This window comes from Lynx rufus, unplaced genomic scaffold (assembly GCF_022079265.1).
Source record: "Lynx rufus isolate CCGP_SWC_20201006 ecotype Redwood Valley unplaced genomic scaffold, mLynRuf1.p SCAF_7, whole genome shotgun sequence".
In the NCBI taxonomy this organism is placed as follows: Eukaryota; Metazoa; Chordata; class Mammalia; order Carnivora; family Felidae; genus Lynx; species Lynx rufus.
In genome coordinates this window covers 83,715,077-83,733,590 of record NW_025814889.1, presented here as the reverse complement: position 1 = coordinate 83,733,590, position 18,514 = coordinate 83,715,077, and the positions used below count along the sequence as shown (strand labels likewise).

Genomic DNA, 18,514 nt, shown 5'->3' with positions numbered 1-18,514 from the left:
TTTTTAATCCTTTCCTCAGCTTCTGTGGTCTCCAAGCAACCACTGATCAACTTTCTGTCGCTATAGAACAGTTTGCATTGTCTAGAATTTTATATAGATGGAATTGTAAAGAATATATTCTTACATTTATTTTTGGTTTGCCTTTTTTTTTACTAACCATAATTATTTTGAGATTCATCTATGTTGATGCATGTATGAGTAGTTCATTTTTATTGCTGAGTAGCGATCCATCATGTGGCTATAGCACAATTTGTTTATCCATTTGTGTTTTGAGATGCACATTTGGGTTGTTTCCAGTTTTTGGCAATTAAAAATAAAGTTATACTATAACTATTTGTGTACAAATCCTTATATGGACATATGCTTTTTCCCCCCTCCTAAGTTAATTTCTTTTTTTTTTTTATGTTTATTTATTTTTGAGAGAGAGAGAGAGAGAGAGAGAGAGAGAGAGAGAGAGACTGAACATGAGCAGGGGAGGGTCAGAGAGAGAGAGGGAGACACAGAAGCTGAAGCAGACTCCAGGCTCTGAGCTGTTAGCACAGAGCCTAACGTGGGGCTCGAACCCATGAGCTATGAGATCATGACTTAAGCCGAAGTCGGATGCTTAACCAACTGAACCACCCAGGAGCCCCTCTTTTTATTTTTTTGTAGTGAAATTCACATAACTTACAATTAATAATTTTAGTATGTAGTTCAGTGTATTTGTGATGTTGTGCAACCACTAGCTGTCTCTAGTTTCAGAACATTTTCATCATTCTATAAACCACCCCATACTCATTAAATAATCATTCCCATTCCCTCCCCTCCCCCCTCCGCTTTACCTGGTAACCTCTAATTTGCTTTCTGCCTCTATGGATTTACCTTGACTGGTTATATCTTCTAAAAAGAATCAGGCAATATGTGAACCTTTTATGTCTGGCTTCTTTCATTTAGCATGTTTTCGAGATTCATCCAAGTTGTAGCATGCATCAGGACTTTTGTTCCTTTTTATGGCTGAATAATATTCCATTGTGTGGATATATTACATTTAGTTTATCCATTAATCAGTTGGTAGACATTTGGGTTGTTTCCACTTTTTGGGTACTATGAACGTGTATTTACAAGTTTTTGTGTGGACACATGTTTTAATTTCTTTTGGGTATATATCTAGGAGTATAATTGCTGGATCATGTGGTAACTTTTTTTTTATTATTATGAAATTTATTGTCAAATTGGTTTCCATACAACACCCAGTGCTCATCCCAACAGGTGCCCTCAATACCCTTCACCCACCCACCCTTCCCTCCCACCCCCCATAAACCCTCAGTTTGTTCTCAGTTTTTAGGAGTCTCTTATGTTTTGGCTCCCTCCCTCTCTAACCATTTTTTTTTCTTCCCCTCCCCCATGGTCTTCTGTTAAGTTTCTCAGGATCCACATAGGAGTGAAAACATATGGAATCTGTCCTTCTCTGTATGACTTATTTCACTTAGCATAACACTCTCCAGTTCCATCCATGTTGCTACAAAAGACCATATTGCATTCTTTCTCATTGCCACATAGTATTCCATTGTGTATATGAATCATGTGGTAACTTTTTGAAGTACTGTAAAACTGCTTCCACAGTGGCTGCATAATTTTACATTCCCACTAGCAATGTGTAAGGGTCCCAGTTTGTCTTTCCTCACTAAACTTATTTTCTGTCTTTTTGAGTCTAGCCATCCTAGTGGGTGTCAATACCATTATGGTTTTGATTTGCACTACCCTGATGACTAAGGATGTTGAGCATCTTTTCCTGTACTTATTGGCCATTTGTATATTTTTTGGAGAAATGCGTATTTAAATCCTTTGCCTTTTTTGGATAACATGTCTTTTTTTATTGAGTTGTAAGAGTTCTTTATTATGGATACCAAGTTCCTTATTCTATGCATGATTTGCAAATATTTTTTCTTATTCTCTGAGTTGTCTTTGAATTCACTTTCTTGATGGTATTGTTTACAAAGTTTTAAATTTGATGAAGTCTACTGATCTATTTTTTCTTTTGTTGCTTATGCTTTTAGTGTTGTGTCTAAGAAAATTTTGCCTAATCCAAGGTCATCAAGATTTTTTTTTTAATAAATGATTATTTAGTTTGAGAGAGAGCACATGCACAAGTAGGGTAGGGACACTGAGAGAGGGATACAGAGAACCCTGTGCTGTCAGCATGGAGCCTGAGGTGGAGCTCAATCCCAGGAACCTTGAGATCATGACCTGAGCCAAAATTAAGAGTCAGAAGCTCAACTGGCTGAACCACCCAGGCATTCCGCAAGGTCATGAAGATTTATTCCAGTGTTTTATTTTGAGTTTTATAGTTGTAGCTCTTACATTTAGGTCTGTGTTCTATTTTGAGTTAATTTTTATGTATGATGTGAAGTATCATTCCAACTTTATTATTTTATGTGTAGCTATCCACTTCTCTGAGCACTATTTGTTGAAAACACTGTCCTTAGCCTATTTGATTATCTTGGCCTCCTTGTTAGAAAATTAGTTGACCATAAATGTAAAGGTTTATTTCTGGGCTTTCAATTCCATTCCACTATGACACTGTTTTGATTACTGTAGCTTTAGTTGTAAGATGAAATTGGGAAATGAGTCCTCCAATTGTGTTTTTCTTTTTCAAGATTATATTATTTGGTGTGCCTGGGTGTCTCATTCTCTAGACCGTGTGACTCTTGATCTCAGAGTCATGAATTTGAACCCCATGTTGGGTGTAGAGATTACTTAACAACAAAAAAAAAAGGATTATGTTGTTTATTCTGGGTCCCTTGCATTTCCATATGAATTTTAAGATGTTATTGTCAATTTCTTAAAAAAAGCCAGCTAGGATTTTGATAGGGATTGCTCTGAATCTGTAGATCAGTTTGGGGAGTGTTACCACTTTAGCAATATTAAGTCTTTCAGTCCATGAACATGGGACATCTTCTCCCTTATTTAGACCTTCAATTTCTATCAGTGACCAGTTTATGATTTTTAATATATAACCCTTACACTTTTTTTAACCCTACTCTATTATACTTTTTTGTTAAATTTATACTTAAGTATCTTATTATTTTTGTTACTACTGTAAATGGAAGTTTTTGCTTGATTTCATATTTGGAATATTCATTGTTTATAGAAATGCAATCCATTTTTGTATATTGACCTTGTATCTTGCAACGTTGCTGAACTTACTTTTAGTGGATTCCTTAGGAATTTTTTTATTTTTTATTTTTTGTTTTTATTTTTTTTAGGTAAGCTACATGCCCAACTTGGGGCTTGAACTCACAACTCTGAAATCAGGAGTCACATGCTCCATTGACTGAGCCAACCAGGCACCCTGATTTCTTAGGATTTTCTATATATAAGAATATCATCTGCAAATAGAAAAGGTTTTCCTTCTTTTCCAAACTGAATGTCTTTTCTTTCTTTTTATTGCCTTATTGCCCTAGCTGTCTTTTTTTTTTTAATTTAATTTAATTTAATTTTAATTTTAACTTTATTTATTTTGAGAGAGCTTGAGCTTATGCACGCGGGGGAGGGGTAGATAGAGAGGGGGAGAGAGAATCCTAAGCAGGCTCTGTGCTGTCATTTCGGACCCTGATGTGGGGGTCAATCTCACAAACTATGAGATTATGACCTGAGCTGAAATCAAGAGTCAGATGCTCAACTACCTGAGCCACCAGGCATCCCAAATTTTTATTTATTTAGAGGTTACTCAAACTCACAACCCTGAAATCAAGAGTTGCATGCTCTTCCCACTGATCCAGCCAGGTGGCCCCAGACTGGATATTCCTAATTGACCTAGCTTCAAGTTTGTTGATTCTTCTGCCTGCTCAGATCTTGTGTCAAACCCCTCTACTTAACATTTTTCATTTTTATTATTGTACTTTCCAACTCCAAAATTTCCATTTGGTTCCTTTTTATAATTTCTATCTTTCTATTAATATTCTGTTTCTGGTTAGACATTATTCAGGGAAGCTGGGGTGGCCCAGTCAGTTAAGCCTCTGACTTCGGCTCAGTTCATGATTCCAGGGCTCATGAGTTTGAGCAAGCCCCACATCATGGTCTATGACAGCACAGAGCCTGCTTTGGATTTTCTGTCTCCTCTTGCTCTCCCTGTCCCTCCCCAGCTTGGGCATGTTCTCGCTCTCTCTCTCTCTCTCAAAAATAAGTAAACATTAAAAACTACAAAAAAACAGACATTGTTCTCATACTTTTCCTTTAATTCTTTAGTCATATCTTTTTTTTTTTTTTTTGAGAGCATGAGTAGGGGAAGGAGAGAATCTTTTTTTTTTAATGTTTATTTATTTTGGGGGTGCTTGGGTGGCTCATTGATTAAGTGTCTGACTCTTGATTTTGGCTCAGGTTATAATCTCATGGTTTGTGAGTTTGAGCCCTGCATCGGGCTTTGCACTGACAGTGCAGATCCTGCTCGGGATTTTCCCTCTCTGCCCCTCTCCAGCTCATGCTCTCTATCTCAAAATAAATAAACTTAAAAAAAAAAAAAAAAAAAAAAAAGGTGCTCCTGGGTGGCTCAGTCATTTAAGCATCCAACTTCAGGTCAGGTCATGATCTCTCAGTTCATGAGTTTGAGCCCCGCATAGGGCTCCGTGCTGACATTGCAGAGCCTGCTTGGGATCCTCTCTTTCCCTCTCTCTCTGCCTCTCTCTCTCTCTCTCTCTCTCTTTCTCTTTCTCTTTCTCTTTCTCTCTCTCTCTCTCAAATAAACATTAAAAAAATTTTAAATATTTTTCCCCTGTCTTTTATTTGGAAATGCCACTAACCCCTATATTAGGCAATTTGGATTTGTCCTACAGTTCACTTATGCTTTGTTCATTTTATTTCAGTGTCTTTTTTTCTTTCTAGGTTTTATTTTGGTTGGTTTCTATTGCTGTGTTTTCATATATTCTCCCCCTGATTTGTTCTGTTGCAATTTTTAGTCTGCTGTTAATCTTACGTAGTGTACTTTTATCTATACCATTTCAGATTTTTTTTACTTCTTCTACCTAACATGCTTACTTTTTCCTTTAGATTCTTACACATATGGAATATAGTTATAATTTTCTAAATGTCTTTCTTTACTAATTTTATGCTCTATCATTTCTCAGTCGTTTATTTTAACTTTTCATTGTGAAATAAGTATAATATACAGGAAGTTGGGAAAAAATGTACAGTAATATTCCATGTGCTCTTCACCCAATTTATCCCCATTGTGACAGCTTCTGTAACTGTGGTACCATATCAAAGGTAGGAAATTAATATTGGTACAATGTATAGAGTCTGTTCAGATTTGACCAGTTTTACATGCACTTCTCTCTGCATGCATGTGTGTGTTGAGGGAAGTTCTGTGGAATTTCATCTTGTATAAATTTTTGTATCCACAACCACCATCAAGATATAGAACAGTTCCATTCCCAGAAGAATCCTTCCTGTTGCCCTTTTACAATCGCATCCACCTACTTCCACCCCATTTATGAACCTGTAACCCTGGCAATTACTAATCTATTCTTCAACTAATATTGTTATTTCAAAATGTTAATTAAATGGAATCATACCATATGTAACCTCTTGAGATTGACTTTTTCTCCTATTCAGCATAATTCCCTTGACATCCATCCATAGTTTGTACCTTTTTTGGGGGTACAAATTGCTGAGTAATATTCTGTGGTATGGCTGTCCCAAGTTTATTTAAACATTCACCTGTTGAAGGACTTCTGTGTTGGTTGCAATTTTTGTCCATTATGAATAAAGCTGTGAACATTCATGTATAGGTTTTTGTGTAAACATGTGTTTTTATTTTTCTGGGATAAATCCCCAAGAGGACAGTTGCTGGGTGGTAAGGTAATCACATATTTCATTGTAAAAGAAACTGTCTTCTAGAGTTCCTGTACCATTTTGTATTCCCATCAGCTACGTATGAGCCATTTAGTTTTTCTTCATTCTTGCCAACATTTGGTATTGTCAGTATTTTTTATGTTAGCCATTATGATAGGTATGATAGATATCTCATTGTGGTTTTAATTTGCATTTCCCTAATGGCTAATGATTTTGAATGTGTCTGCTCATGTCTTTTGCCCATTTTCTAATTGTTTTTTTAATTTTTTAAAAATGTTTTATTTATTTTTAAGACAAAGAGAGACAGAGCATGAGTAGGGATGGGGCAGAGAGAGACGGAGACACAGAATCTGAAGCAGGCTCCAGGCTCTGAGCTGTCAGCACAGAGCCCGATGCGGGGCTCGAACTCACGAACTGTGAGATCATGACCTGAGCTAAAGTCGGACACTTAAGCAACTGAGCCACCCAGGTGGCCCCATTTTCTAATTGTTTAAGTTTTGAGAGTTTATGTATTCTATTTATATGTTCTAGGTACAGTTCCTTTGTTAAATATGCAAGTATTTTCTCCAGTTTGTGGCATACTCTCTTTTGTGAACTCTAGACTCCTTTGCTTTCTCAGACTTTCACTTTGCACAAAGGGAGCATGTTGGACTCTCCCCAGGTTGCTGCTTAGCTCCCCCCTTTTTTTTTGACATTACTTAGAAGCTCTCTCCAGGCATTAAGCATGGGTAATCATGGGACTTACTGTATTTGTTTCCCATTTCTCAGGAATCACTGTCCTTTGTTGCCTGATGTCCAGTGTCTTAAAAACCACTGTTTTACCCATTTTGTCTCTTTTGTCTGCCAGGAAGGTAAATATGATCTCTGGTACTCCATGCTAGGAATGAAATCTACCCCCACTCCCCTCCCGCTTTCCATGGCCAAAGCTTTCAATAACATTAGGAACACCTGTTGTTAGTAACTACCGTCTAATAATTCCTTCCTTTCTCAAGTTCTTAAACAGAAAAGGAGGGGGGAATAGAGGCTAAATATAATTCAGACAAAAAGATACTTCTGATGTTGTTCGGTGTCTGTTGAAGCCCAGCTACTTCCAAAAGTTTGCAAATCAATCAGATACAGGCTTAGAGCTAGAAATAGGTTAGCTACCATAGCACAAGATGATGGTGTGAAAAGATTTTAGTGACAGCTTGTGTGTGATAATATATCCTTTCTTGTTCAAGGTTCTCTTTGGATGTTAAGCTAGATTCTGGCTTTCATATGCCTTTTCTCTATTCTTATCCATAAAGTCCTTTTCTCGAAAGAATGGCTATATTTATAAAACCACATTTTCCTATATTTAAAAGGTAGAGTTGACTAGTTAAAAGCAGCCTTTCCAGCCTAAGTGCATCTAGTTAGGTAATTGTCCCTTAACTTTTATTATTAGTTTTGGGACTTACATTAGCATTTATGATGATTTGATAAAAATATACTAGAATTTCTTAAAAGAGTTATCTCTGCATTTTAAAGCTACAGTTATCTATGTAAAAACTCAGAGAGATGTAATATTGCTACAGGATCACATAGTTCCCAAACATTGAAGAAAATATTTCTTTGGAGTTATTTTGTGGAATTAGGACACATTTCAATAATAGGTGACTTTGAGCTCTAGGAATCTGCTAGAGTCACCTTTGGGATAGAGCAGCCTCTGATTGTGCCAGTCTTATCAGGAAAGTTTTATTTCTCTTTCCAGCTTATCACTTTAGCTGATGAACCAAGGGCATAGTTTGTTATATTAGTAAGCTATTTTTTTTTAACAGTTTGCTGTCATGATGCCTTGCACGGAGTGGTTACTCAGCGAGTATTTACTGGATGAATGAATGCCTCTTCATTGAGTCACTGCTTCAGTCAACTCCCTTTATATATTTCATCCAGGATCTTTCCATCTCCATCCTTTGTCATTTTGTTACTTGTTTGTATTTCCTCTGGAGGGGTGAACACAAGGCAAAGAAGAACAACCTGAAATCTTTCTATTGTTTATAAGTAACTCTGATAAGAAAAAAGTATTATATGAGAAGAGATTGAAACACTTGCCTGAATTGCGATTTTGGAGTTGATGCTGATTTATCTATTATATTTTTCCCTACCATTCCTAACAGTGGATGATTTTTTGCTTTACCTTGAAGCCCTGACAAGCTTTTTCTCTTTATAACTGATAGCTGGTGATATGCTTTTTTACTTTTCAATTTTATTTCTAGTTTTTATAACTCTCCTTTTCCTCTGTATGGAGTCCTCTACCTCTTCTTCATTCTTATTATTTTTTTTAAGTTTATTTGTTTATTTTGAAGGAGAAAGCATGCAAGTAGGGCAGTGAGAGAGGAAGAGAGAGAGAATTCCAAGCAGGTGCTGCACTGTCAGCGCAGAGCCCAAGATGGGGCTCAAACCCGTGATCTGTGAGATCATGACCTGAGCTGAAATGAAGAGTCAGACACTTAACTGATAGAGCCAACCAGCTGCCCCCCTCTTCTTTATTCTTTAAATATTTGTGTGTCCTGAGGTCTCTGCATATCTCTCTAGCCTTCTTTGCTGCTAATATTCCACTGTTCTCACCATGCACTCTCCCTTTAAAATCCAAGATTTTAACTTCTGTCACAGTTTGGTTGTAGAGATATCCGGTCTCACCAGTATAACTGCCTATTGGGCACTTTGATTAGTCAGCTGATGGGCACATCACATTTACCATGTTTTATTTTATTATTTCATCTTTTTAATTTTATTTACCTGGTGCTCATCAGGACAAGTGTACTTATTATTGTTATTTTTTGAGATTTTATTTTTAAGTAATCTCTACACCCGTTGTGGGGCTCGAACCTATAATCCCGAGATCAAGAGTTGCACGCTGCACCAACTAAGCCAGCCAGGTGCCCCAACAAGTGCACTTTTTTTTTTAAACGTTTATTCATTTTTCAGAGAGACAGATCATGAGCAGGGGAGGGGCAGAGAGAGAGGGAGACACAGAATCCGAAGCAGAATCCAGGCTGTAAGGTGTCAGCACGGAGCTGGACATGGGGCTCAAACCCACTAACTGCAAGATGATGACCTGAGCTGAAGTCAGTGCTTAACCGAATGAACCATCCAGGCACAACCCCCTCCCCGACAAGTCCATTTCTTTATCTCCATCACCTATTTCATTGATCCCCCGTGCCCCCTTCCCCTCTGGTAACCATCAGTTTGTTCTCTATTGTTAAGAGACTGTTTCTTTTTGTGTCTCTCTCTCCCCCCTCCCCTTCCTTGTTTAGTTCTTAAATTTCACATGAGTAAAATTGTATGGTATTTGTTTTTCTATGCCTTACTTCTTTCACTTAGCATTATACTCTTTAGCTCCATCCATTTGTTGCAAATGGCAAGATTTCATTCTTTTTTATGACTGAATATTCCATTGTGTTTATACCACATCTTTATGCATTCATCAGTTGATGTACACTTGGGCTGCTTCCATATCTTAGCTGTTATAAATGATGCTGCTATAAAAATAGGGGTGCGTATGTCCCTTTTAAAAATGTTTATTATTGGGGCGCCTGGGTGGCTCGGTTGGTTAGGTGACTGACTTCGGCTCACGTTATGATCTCACAGTTCGTGAGTTCGAGCTCCGTGTGGGGCTCTGTGCTGACAGCTCAGAGCCTGGAGGCTACTTCAGATTCTGTGTTCTCCCCTCTCTCTACCCCTCCCCTGCTCACGCTCTGTGTCTCTCTGTCTCTCATTAATAAATAAACGTTAAAAATTAAAAAAAAAACAATACAAATGTTCATTATTTTTAAAATTATTTTTAGTGTTTATTTTTGAGAGAGAGAGAGAGACAGAGCGTGAGCGGGGGAGGGGCAGAGAGAGAGGGAGACACAGGATCCCATGTAGGCTCCAGGCTCCCAGCTGTCAGCACAGAGCCCGACGCGGGGCTCAAACCCACAAACTGTGATGAGATCATGACCTGAGCCGAAGTCAGATGCTCAACTGACTGAGCCACCCAGGCGCCCCTATTATTTTTAATACTTACTTATTTTGGAGGGAAGAGTGCAAGCGGAGGAGGGGTAGAGAGAGGGAGACAGAGGATCTGAAGCAGGCTCTGTGCTGACAGTCTGACAGCAGCGAGCCCGATGTGGGACTCGAACTCCTGAACCGTGAGATCATGATCTGAGCCAAAGTCAGATACTCAACTGACTGGGCCACCCAGGTGCCCCTATTTTAATTTTTTTTTTTTTTTTTTGAGAGAGAGAGAGAGCGAGCTGGAGAGGTGCAGAGAGGGGGACAAAGGATCCAGAGTTGACTTTCTGCTGACAGCAGAGAGCCTGATGCAGAGCTCGAACTGATGAACCATGAGATCATTTTGGGAGCTGAAGTCTGATGCTTAGCCGGCTGAGCCACCTAGGTGTCCCTGCATGTGTCTGTTTGAGTTTGCGTTTCTGTATTATGTGGGTAAATACCCAGTAGTGCAATTGCTGGATCATAGGGTCTTTTAACTTTTTGAGGAACCTTCATACTGTTTCCCACAGTGACTACACCAGTGCAACATTGAATCCCCCAGCAGTGGAAGAGGATTCCTTTTTTCTACATCCTCACCAACACCTGTTGTTATTTCCTGTATTATTCATTGTAACCATTCTGACAGGTGTGAGGGTGATTATGTCATTGTAGTTTAGATTTGCATTTCCCTGATTAGTGATGATGAGCATCTTTTCACATATCTGTTGGCCATCTGTATGTCTTTTTTTGGAGAAATGTCTGTTCATGTATTCTTTTTAATTGGATTTTTAATTTTTGGGGTGTTGAGTTCATGTAAGTTCTTTATTTATTTTGATACTAATGTTTTATCGGATGTATCATTTGCATATATCTTCTCCCATTCCATAGGTTGCCTTTTAGTTTTGTTGATTGTTTCCTTCACTGTGTAGAAGCTGTTTGTTTGTTTATGCATGCTTTTGTTTATTTTTACTTTTGTTTCTTTTGCCTTGGGGGACATAAGAAAAAATTCTATGGCTGATGTCAGAGACATTACAGCCTGTGCTCTCTTGTAGGATTTTTATGGTTTCAAGTCTCACATTTAGGTCTTTAATCCCTTTTGAATTTATTTTTGTGTATGGTATAAGAAAGTGGTCCAGTTTCATTCTTTTGCGTTTTGCTGTTCCCTTTTCCCAACACCACTTGTGAAAGAGACATTGTCTTTCCCTTTGGATATTCTTTCCTGCTTTGTCCAAGATTAATTGACCGTATAATTGTGAGTTTATTTCTGGATTTTCTGTTCTGTTCTGTTGTTCTGTATGTCTGTTTTTGTGCCAATTTCATACTGTTTTGATTACTATAGCTTTGTAATACAACTTGAGGTCTGGAATTGTGATGCCTCCAGCTTTGCCTTTCTTTTTCAAGATTGTTTTGGCTATTTGGGGTCTTTTGTGGTTCCATACAAATTTTAAGATTGTTTGTTCTGTGAAAAATGCTTTTGGTGTTTTTTTGTTTTAAGTTTTTTATTTTATTTATTTACTTATGTATTTATGTATTTATTTACTCATTTATTTTAATGTTTCTTTATTTTTTCAATAAAGTGCGAATGGGGAGAAGGGCAGAGACACAGGGATCTGAAGTGGGCCCTGAGCTAACAGCAGAAAGACCAATGTGGGACTTGAACTCATAAACTACGAGATCATGACCTGAGCCAAGTCTGACACTTAACCTACTGAGCCACCCAGGCGCCCCAAGATTTTTATTTTTTAAAGTAATCTCTATGCCCAATGTGGGGCTGAACTCACAACCCCGAGATCGAGTCTCATGCTCTACTGACCGAGCCAGCCAGGCACCCCAAATGCTGTTGGTATTTTGTTTTTTTTTTATTTTATTTTATTTTATTTTTTTTTTAATTTTTTTTTTTTCAACGTTTATTTATTTTTGGGACAGAGAGAGACAGAGCATGAACGGGGGAGGGGCAGAGAGAGAGGGAGACACAGAATCGGAAACAGGCTCCAGGCTCTGAGCCATCAGCCCAGAGCCAGACGCGGGGCTCGAACTCACGGACCGCGAGATCGTGACCTGGCTGAAGTCGGACGCTTAACCGACTGCGCCACCCAGGCGCCCCCTTTTCTTTTTATTTTTTATTTTTTTATTTTTTTATTTTTTTATTTTTTTTGCTGTTGGTATTTTGATAGAGATTGCATTCAATGTGTAGATTGCTTTGGGCAGTATAGACACTTTAACAATATTTGTTCTTCCAATCCAGGAGCATGGAATGTCTTTCTATTTCTGTGTGTCATGTTGAATTTCTTTCATCAGTGTTTTATAGCTTTCGGAGTACAGCTTTTTCACCTCATTGGTTAGTTTTATTTCTTTGGATCTTATTAATTTTGGTACAGTTATAAATGGAATTGTTTTCTTAATTTTTCTTTAGGCTACTTCATTATTGGTGTATAGAAATGCAACAGATTTCTGAAAATAGTGAAAGTTTTACTTCTTCCTTGCCAGTTTGGATGCCTTTATTTCTTTTTGTTGTCTGATTGCTATGGCTAGAACATCTAGTACTAAGTTGAATAAAAGTGAGGAGAGTGGACATACTTGTCTTGTTCCTGATCTCAAGCGAAAGGCTCTCAATTTTTCCCCACTGAGGATGGTGTTAGCTGTGGGTTTTTCATATACCGTCTACATTATGTTGAGCTATGTTTCCTCTAAACCTACTTTGTGGAGGGTTTTTATTATGAATGGATGTTGTACTTTGTCAGATGCTTTTTCTGCATTTATTGAAATTATCATATGGTTCTTATCCTATCTCTTATTTTTAAAAAATTTGTTTATTTAGAGAGAGTGAGCTTGTGTGCGTGGGGGAGGAACAGAGAGAGATGGAAAGAATCCCAAGCAGGCTTCATGGTGAGCACAGAGCCCAATGTGCGGCTCCATCTTACAAACTGTGAGATCATGACCTGAGCTGAAACGAAAAGTTGGACACTTAACCTACTGAGCCACCCAGGTGCCCCTCCTTTCCCTTATTGATGTGATGTATCACATTGATTGATTTGATAACATTGAGCAACCCTTGCAACCCAGGGATAAGTTCCACTTGATTGTGGTGAATGATTTTTTTAAATGTATTAATAGTTGGATTCAGGGGCGCCTGGGTGGCTCAGTCGGTTGAGCGTCCGACTTCGGCTCAGGTCATGATCTCACAGTTTGTGGGTTCGAGCCCCGTATCAGGCTCTGTGCTGACCGCTTGCTCAGAGCCTGGAGCCTGCTTCAGCTTCTGTGTCTCCTTCTCTCTCTGCCCCTCCCCCCACTCACGCTTTGTGTCACTCTGTTTCTCAAAAATACATGTAAAAAAAAAAAAATTTTTTTTTTTTTAAATAGTTGGATTCAATTTGCTAGTATTTTGTTGAGGATTTTTGCATCTATGTTCATCAGACATAATGGCCTGTAGTTCTCTTTTTTTGTGGTACCTTTGGTTTGGTATCAGGTTAATGCTGGCCTCATAGAATGAATTTGGAAGTTTTCCTTCCTCTTCTATTTTTTTGGAATAGGTTGAGAAGAGTGGATTTCGACTCTTCTTTAAATGTTTGGTAGAGGGGCGCCTGGGTGGCGCAGTCGGTTAAGCGTCCGACTTCAGCCAGGTCACGATCTCGCGGTCCGGGAGTTCGAGCCCCGCGTCTGGCTCTGGGCTGATGGCTCAGAGCCTGGAGCCTGTTTCCGATTCTGTGTCTCCCTCTCTCTCTGCCCCTCCCCCGTTCATGCTCTGTCTCTCTCTGTCCCAAAAATAAATAAACGTTGAAAAAAAAAATTAAAAAAAAAAATAAATAAAATAAAAAAAAATAAATGTTTGGTAGAACTTGAGGTGCTTGGGTGACTCAGTTAAGTATTCAACTCTTGGTTTCGGCTCAGGTCATGATTTCATGGTTTGTGAGATAGGGCCCCCCGTAGGGCTCCATGCTGCCAGCACATAGCCTGCTTGGGATTCTTTCTCTCCCTCTCTCTCTCTATACCCCCCCCTTGCTTGTGTGCACACTCCCTCTCTCTCAAAACAAACAAACAAACAAACTTTTAAAAAGTTGGGGAGGGCGTGCCAAGGTGGCTCAGTCAGTTAAGCGACTTTGGCTCAGGTCATGATCTCGCAGTTCAAGAGTTCAAGCCCTGCATCAGGTTCTGTGCTGACAGTGTGGAGCCTGCTTGGGATTCTGTCTCCCTCTGTCTCTGGCCCTCCCCCACTTGCTGTCTCTCTCTCTCTCTCTCTCTCTCTCTCAAAATAAATGAAAATAAACTTAAAAAAATATGATTTTTTAAAAAAGAATCATTTGTTAAAAAAAAAATGTTTGGTAGAATTTGCCTGTGAAGTCATCTGATCCTGGACTTTTATTTGTTGGGAGCTTTTGATTAGTGATTCAATTCCTTTGCTGGTAATTGGTCTGTTCCAATTTTCTGTTTCTTCCAGGTTCAGTTTTGGTTATATATTTCTTGGAATTTATCTGTTTCTTCTAGGTTTTCCAACTTGTTGGTATATAGTTTTTCATAATTTTCTCATATAATTGTGTGTATTTCTGTGGTGTTTGTTGTTATTTCTCCTCTCTCATTTGTGATTTTATTTATTTGGGTCCTTTCTTTTCTTTGTAAGTCTGGCTAGAGGTTTATCAATTTGATTGATTTTTTTTTCCCCAAAAAAAACCAGCTCTGGGTTTCACTGATCTATTCTATTTGTTTAGTTTCTGTATCATTTATTTCTGCTCTAATCTTTATTATTTCCTTCCTTCTGTTGGTTTTAAGTTTTGTTTGTTCTTTTTCTATTCTAGCTCCTTTAGGTGTAAGTTTAGGTTGTTTGAGATTTTTCTTGCTTCTTGAAGTAGACATGTATTGCTATAAACATCCCTCTTAGAACTACTTTTACTGCATCCCAAGGGTTTTGAATGGTTGTGTTTTCATTTTCATTAGTTTCCATGTATTTTTTGTTTCTTATTTTATTTACTGGTTGACTCCTTCATTGTTTAGTAGCATGTTATTTAATCTCCATGTATTTGTGGTCTTTTCAGAGTTTTTCTTATGGTTGACTACTAGATTCATAGTGTGTGGTCAGAAAAGATGCATGGTATGACTTTGATCTTTTTGAATTAGTTGAGTGTTTTTTTTTGTGGCCTAATATGTGATCTATTCTGGACAGTGTTCCATGTGCATTTGAAAAGAATGTGTATTCTGCTGTTTTAGGATGGAATTTTGTGAATATGTCTGTTAAATCCATCTGGTCCAGTATATCATACAAAGTCATTATTTCCTTGAGGCGCCTGGGTGGCTTCGCCGATTGAGTGTCCGACTCACGTCATGATCCCAGGGTCATGGGATCAAGCCCCAAGTTGGGCTCCGCACCGAGCGTGGAGCTTGCTTAGGATTCTCTCCCTCCCTCTCTCCCTCCCTCCCTCCCTCCCTTCTCCCTCTCCCATCCAAGTTGAGTGCTCTGTCTCTTTCTAAAATAAAATTAAAAAAAAAACAAAAAAAAAATAAAGCCATTGTTTCCTTGTTGATTTTCTGTTTAGATGATCTGTCCATTGATGTAAGTGGAGTGTTAAAGTCCCCTACTACCAATTAGTTCCTTTATATTTGTTATTAACTCTTTAATATATTTGGGTGCTTCCATATTGGGTGTATCAGTATTTACAATTATTGTATGTTCTTGTTGGATCATCTCCTTTATTATTATATAGTGTCTTTCTTTGTCTCTTGTTGCAGTCTTTTTTTTCTTTCTTTTTTTTTTTTTTTTTTTAAAGTAAGCTTCATGCCCAGTGTGGATCCCAGTGCGGGGCTTGAACTCGTGATGCTGAGATCAAGACCTGAGGTGAGCTCAAGAGTCAGACGCTTAACCAGCTAAGCCACCCAGGCACCCCTCTTGTTACAGTCTTTGTTTTAAAGTCTATTTTGTCTGATAGAAGTATTGCTACTCCAGCCTTCTTTGACATCCATTTGCATGCTGGATGCTTCTCTATCCCCTCAGTTTCAATCTGCAGGTTTCTTTAGGTCTACAATTAGTCTCTTGTAGGCAGCATATAGATAGGTCTTTTTTTTTTTTTTCTTTTTTTTTTATCCATTCTGTTACCCCATCTATGTCTTTTGACTGGAGCATTTAGTCCTATTACATTCAGAGCAATTATTGATAGAAATCTATTTATTGCCTTTTTATTGTTTGTTTTGTGTTGTGTGTGAGGATTTTCTCTAATCCTTTTCTTGTCTTTCTCTTTCATGGTTTGTTGGTTTTCTGTAGTGATAGATTTGGATTTCTCTATTCTTTTGCATATTTATTAGATTTTTTTTTATTAGTGGTTTTTGCTTTGTGGGTACTATTATGTTTATAACATCTTCTGCATGTAGCAGTCTGTGTTAAATTGATGGTTGTTTAAATTTGAAACCATTCTTGGGGTGCCTGGGTGACTCAGTAGGTTGGGTGTCCAACTCTTGATTTCAGCTCAGGTCACGATCCCAGGGTTGTGGGATCGAACCCCGCATCAGGCTCTGCGTTGAGAGAGAGGAGCCTGTGTAGGGTTCTGCCTTCTTCTCTCTCTGCCCCTCCCTTGTGTGCATGCACGTACTCTCTCTCTTAAAAATAAACATTTAAATTTGAACCCATTCTTTACTCCTGCCCAAGTTAGGTATATGATGTCATATTTTACATCCTTTTATTTTGTCAGTTCCTTGACTGATTTTTTACAGAAACACTCATTTTTACTGCTTTTGTGTTTCCTGCCTTCATACTTTTGGTCCTTCTTTTCCACTCAAAGAGTCCCCTTTAGTATTTCTTGCAGGACTGGTTTAGTGGTCATGAACTTCTTTAATTTTTGTCTGGTTTTGTTTGTCTGCTTATGGGTTTTCCTTTATATGTAACTATATTCTTTTTGTCTTGTTGCTTTTAATATTTTTTCTTTATCACTGTATTTTGCCATTTTATTTATTATTATTATTTAATTTAATTTAATAAGCCCCAATGTGGGGCTTGAACTCACGACTCTGAAATCAAGAGTTGTATACTCTACTGACTGAGCCAGCCAAGCGCCCTTTTTTATTTATTTTATTTTATTTTATTTTATTTTATTTTATTATTTTTTTTTATATTATTTTAGTAATCTCTACACCCAGGCTGAAACTCATGACCCTGAAATCAAGAGTTGCATGCTTTTCCAACTGAGCCAGCCCAGTGCCCCTACCATTGTTAAACTGAACTTCATCATCTTTTCTTACCAAACTGGTTTCTCCTTCAGTGTTCTAGTGGTAAAAATATCCTCCCCAGTTGTTCTCAAACCTTTTAGTATCAGAATTTCTTCACACTCTTAAAAATTATTGAGCCCCCCCCAAAAGAGCTTTTGTTCATGATTGATAATATCTATCAATATTAGTGTATTGGAAATTAGAACTGAGAAACTTTAGAAACACTTATTAATTCATTTTAAAATGATAACCTATTACATGTTAACATAAAAGCAAGTCTTTTATGAAAAAACATTTCAAAACAGCAACAATAAAATTTAGGAGGAAATGTGTCATTGTTTTTCATTTTTAAAAATTTAATTTAATATTGGGGTTAATAGATGGATTCTCCTATCTGTCTTTTCATTCAGTTGGTTGTGATATAACATGTCCTTTGTTTTCTGGAAAATACCGTCATATACCTGTGAGAGCATGATAGTGAAAAGTGCAAACAAGACCTTGGTACATTATAAAAGTTCTTTTTGACTTTGCAGAAAAAACAAGTCTTGGAGATTTCTAGGGGTTTCAGGCCACACTTTGTGAAGCTGCTTTTCTGTCCAGTCACTTGAGTGTCTTATACTTCTCACACAGTCATCATACACATCACTAAGTCTTAGTGATTTTTATCTCCTGATGCTTCTTGGGTCACAGTCCCCTCATTCTGTAGTCAGAATTCTTTTTCCTAGCTGGTGTCTCTTCCTCTATTTTATTTTCTTTCTAAGCTATCCACATTGTAGCAAAAGTAATATTTCTAAAATAGAAATATGATGATGTAATCCATTTTTGAAAATCCATTACAAGTTTCTCATAGCTTTAGTTAGTATGCAAGATGTTTTATGATCCTGTTTCCACTGATCTCTAGCTTTTTTTTCGCAAGCTACTTTTCTGTGAGTGTCTTATACTCTAGCTTTCTTTATGCAATACTTGCTGTGCTGAGAAAGCATCGTGGTGATCCATATGTCTGTGTTAATGATACTATTTGTTGGGTTCACACTGTATTCCTGGCACTGTGTTCTAAGTACTTTATATATGTATTAGCTCATTTAATTTCCACACAGCCTTCCAAAAAAAGTGTTCTAATCATTCCATTTTATAGGTAAAGAAACTGAGGTATAGAGAGATTAAGTAACTCTCCTCAAATCATCTAGCTGGTGAATATGGAATCTAGGTCTGTTTTTCCACTTCTCTATTAGGCTAAATACTATTTATCCTGGAGGATTAGGCTTAAACCTCCCTTCCTTCTGGAAGCCTTTCTTCTGGTATGATATTTATATGCCTGCTCCCTCTATTCCCATTAAACCTTGTGAGCAGCTCTAACTAGCACTTAACAATACATTATATTTTACTTGTTTGTCTCCCATACCATTGATTGTCCTGGTAGGTGCAGAAAGGGGACTTGATTCCTCTGACACAAGAATCTTAGATTGCATTCCAACATCTTTGTCCCTAAGAAGAAAATGAATATTGG

At 37.8% G+C, this 18,514-nt stretch overlaps 1 protein-coding gene across 23 annotated transcripts in view; it reads left to right on the top strand.

Moving 5' to 3' along the window:
• Window positions 1-18,514, top strand: part of R3HDM2 (R3H domain containing 2) — a 161,448-nt gene that overhangs the window by 40,703 nt on the left and 102,231 nt on the right. The window lies entirely within an intron of this gene.